The sequence below is a fragment of the Sciurus vulgaris genome (assembly GCF_902686455.1).
Source record: "Sciurus vulgaris genome assembly, chromosome: 4".
NCBI lineage: Eukaryota > Metazoa > Chordata > Mammalia > Rodentia > Sciuridae > Sciurus > Sciurus vulgaris.
Window position 1 is genome coordinate 70,671,992 of NC_136464.1, and position 4,179 is coordinate 70,676,170.

Sequence of the window (4,179 nt, forward strand, 5' to 3'; positions counted from 1 at the left end):
ACATTTTTGGTATAATCTTTTTATTGTGGTCAAAAATCCTTAACATAAAATTTATCATCTTAACCACTTTTTGATGTATAGTAGCACTACTAGTATTAACAAATTGCACATCGTTTGGGGACAGATCTCTGGAACAGTTCATCTTAGAAAACTAAAAATCTATATACCTTTAACAAAATCTCTTCCATGTACTTTAACACATTTGATAGTAGGAAAAGAATCACATATTAAATAATAGATTATCCTATCTTTAGAAGGCAAATATATATTTCTGCTTACCAATGCATATATAAGGAAGACAGAATTCTATGTGGAACATTGGTGGTGAAAATTGTTGGTCAATAATTCATGACCTTATACTTGTTACTTCATACACAGATATGAGTAATAATAAGGGTTTACTTCTTAATTTAAAAACTTTATCATGGAATTGGCCCATCACTATTGTCTATGCTCTATTCCCTTATAAGAATTAAGATTTACGCTCATTGAATGCGGGGGCAGCTTTTGAGGTTCGCGTGGTTTCTTCGCAAGTAGACTTCCGGCCTACATATACGGAACCATGTCTAAGGGACCTGCAGTCGGCACTGATCTTGGCATCACCTACTCTTGTGTGGGTGTATTCCAACATGGAAAAGTTTAGATAATTGCCAATGATCAGGGGAACCGAACTACCCCAAGCTATGTCCCCTTCACTGACACCGAACGATTGATCGGTGATGCTGCAAAAAATCAGGTTGCAATGAACCCCACCAACACAGTTTTTTGATGCCAAACGTCTGATAGGATGTATATTTGATGATGCAGTTGCCCAGTCTGATTGAAGCACTGGCCCTTTATGGTGGTGAATGATGCAGGCAGGCCCAAAGTTCAAGTAGAATACAAGGGAGAGACAAAAAGTTTCTATCCAGAGGAGGTGTCTTCCATGGTTCTGACAAAAATGAAGGAAATTGCAGAGGCCTACCTTGGGAAGACTGTTACCAGTGTTGTGGTCACAGTGCCAGCATGTTTCAATGACTCTCAGTGTCAGGCAACCAAAGATGCTGGAACCATTGCTGGTCTCAATGTGCTTAGGATAATCAATAAGCCAACTGCCGCTGCTATTGCCTATGGTTTAGACAAAAAGGTTGGAGCTGAAAGAAATGTGCTGATTTTCGATTTAGGAGGTGGCACTTTCGATGTGTCAATCCTCACTATGAGGATGGAATCTTTGAGGTCAAATCCACAGCTGGAGACACACACTTAGGTGGAGAAGACTTTGACAACCGTATGGTCAATCATTTTATCGCTGAGTTCAAGCACAAGCAAAGAAGGACATCGATGAGAACAAAAGAGCTGTCCGACGTCTCCGTACTGCATGTGAAAGAGCTAAGCATACTCTCTCTTCCAACACTCAGGCCAGTACTGAGATTGATTCTCTCTATGAAGGAATCGACTTCTATACCTCCATTACCTGGGCTCGATTTGAAGAGTTGAATGCTCACCTGTTCCGTGGCACCCTTGATCCTGTGGAAAAAGCTCTTAGAGATGCCAAACTAGACAAGTCACAGATTCATGATATTGTACTGGTGAGTGGTTCTACTCGTGTCCCCAAGATTCAGAAGCTTCTGCAGGACTTCTTCAATGGAAAAGAACTGAATAAGAGCATCAACCCTGATGAGGCTGTTGCTTATGGTGTAGCTGTCCACACAGCCATTTTATCTGGAGATAAATCTGAAAATGTTCAAGATTTGCTGCTCTTGGATGTCACTCCTCTGTCCCTTGGTATTGAAACTGCTGGTGGAGTCATGACTGTACTCACCAAGCGTAATACCACCATTCCTACAAGCAGACACAGACCTTCACAACGTACTCTGACAACCAGCCTGGTGTGCTCATTCAGGTATATGAAGGTGAGTGTGCCATGACCAAGGATAACAACCTGCTTGGCAAGTTTGAACTTACAGGCATACCTCCTGCACCCCGTGGTGTTCCTCAGATTGAAGTCACTTTTGATATTGATGCCAATGGCATCCTCACTGGCTCTGCTGTAGACAAGAGTACAGGAAAAGAGAACAAGATTACCATCACTAATGACAAAGGTCGTTTGAGCAAGGAAGACATTGAGCACATGGTCCAGGAAGCTGAGAAATACAAAGCTGAAGACAAAAAGCAGAGGGATAAGGTGCCATCTAAGAACTCACTTGAGTCCCATGCATTCAACATGAAAGCAACTGTTGAAGATGAGAAGCTGCAAGGCAAGATAAATGATGAGGACAAACAGAAGATTCTTGACAAATGTAATGAAATCATAAACTGGCTGGATAAGAATCAGACTGCAGAGAAAGAAGAATTTGAACATCAGCAGAAAGAGCCGGAGAAAGTCTGCAACCCCATCATTACCAAGCTGTACCAGAGTGCAGGAGGCATGCCAGGAGGAATGCCTGGGGCTTTCCCTGGTGGGGGAGCTCCTCCCTCTGGTGGTGCTTCCTCTGGGCCCACCATTGAAGAGATTGACTAAGCCAGCCCAATTATAGAAGTAGCATTGTTCCACAGTAAAATATGGAAGGGCCCAAATTTGTAGCAAATTCTGTGGCAGTTTTAAGGTTGCTGCTATAGTAAATTACTGGGCATTCTCAATACTTGAATATGGAACATGTACACAGGGAAAGGAAATAACATTGCACTTTATAAGCACTGTATTGTAAGTGGAAAATGCAATGTCTTAAATAAAACTGTATTTAAAATTAAAAAAAAAAAAGATTTACATAATGCCTCCAAATTAAAAACAAAAACAAAGCTTTTCTTCCTTCATGGCACTTAACTAAATAGAAAACAATGTGATGGAGAAACTAATTCAATTTGTAGTTAATATGATGTCCAAGATTTTGTCTCTAAATATAAGGATGCCATCTGAGATGCCTAAAGTAGAGCTCAAATCTGCATAGCCCCTTGGGGGGGAGTTAACAAAGAGAATTAAGTTACTCATTTAGGAAATTTGCCTTTCTTCTCAGAGGCCCTAGATTTAAATGTTGCAAAAGTCTTGTTATTTCACTGAACAAACTATTTTTTCTATTAATACTAAAAGCAAAAGTTCTTGCACGAAGTCACAAATAATTTAAAGAAGAAGAATGTGAATGTAGCTTCATAGTCATTAGAGTAAAGGAGATTCATTCCATAGAGTGTCAGGTCAAATGCTTCATGCTTTGCTTTAACGGCTCTGTTCCTACTACCCCTTTCTGAGATAAATACAATAACAGTCCATTTTGTAGGGGGTCACCTTCTAAAACTATTGATTTTTCTAATAGGAATTCAGGAAGAACTTATGATATAACACACTGTGTTCTTACCTGTCCGTGACACTCTTAAAGAGACTAGCAATAATCTGTCATTAGGGAATGATCTGATGATCCTATTCCTTTCAGTAATATGGAGCCTCTGCTTCACTATTGAAAAAATAAAAAATATGTTTCATTATTAAAAAATGCTTTATTATTGATATAGTATGAGGAAAAACCAAACTTTTAGTATTTTCTTGCAGTAAAAATATAGTCAGCTGGCTGTCTATTTGAGGGTTCTGTACAGGAAAACCAACTGTGAGTCACATTAAAAAATTTTCATCTGTACTGAACACACATAGATTTTTTTTGTTCATTGTTCCCTGAGCAATACAGTATAACAACTATTTCATAGCATTTAGATTTTATTATATATGTCAAGTGATCTAGAGAGTAGGATTGTGTAGATTATGTTTAAATACTATAACATTTTATATAAACAACTTGAGCAACAGCATATTTTAACATGCCAGGGGACCTGGAACCAATCTCTCACTGATCTAATCAGTTTACTAATATTAATAGCCATAAATAAATAAAAATTTAACCTTTACAATAAAATAGATGGAGTTTCAAAAAATGTAAACTACTGAACTTCATGGCAAATACTTGCTGAGGCAGATATTTTAGTTCCTTAAATCATTAATTTAATATTTACCTATTCATTTTAACTATGGATGATGAATATAAAAAGATTTTTTATAGGGTATTGTAATGCAAATCTTTCAAATATTCAAACTGCTTCTTTATTGTGTTTGGTATTAAAGGAAAGACCAAATATGAAATATATAATTTTACTTTACTAAATGTGATGTTAAAACTAAAACTTACTGTACATATCAGAATGATGCTTTTGGTAGCA

The 4,179-nt window shown here is 37.8% G+C and overlaps 1 pseudogene across 1 annotated transcript; it reads left to right on the forward strand.

The window, feature by feature from the left end:
- The first annotated feature begins 527 nt into the window (after window positions 1-527).
- On the forward strand, window positions 528-2,740 carry LOC306659568 (heat shock cognate 71 kDa protein-like; annotated as a pseudogene). Its single transcript has one exon. The product of its transcript is annotated as a heat shock cognate 71 kDa protein-like (transcript).
- The last annotated feature ends 1,439 nt before the right edge of the window (window positions 2,741-4,179 follow it).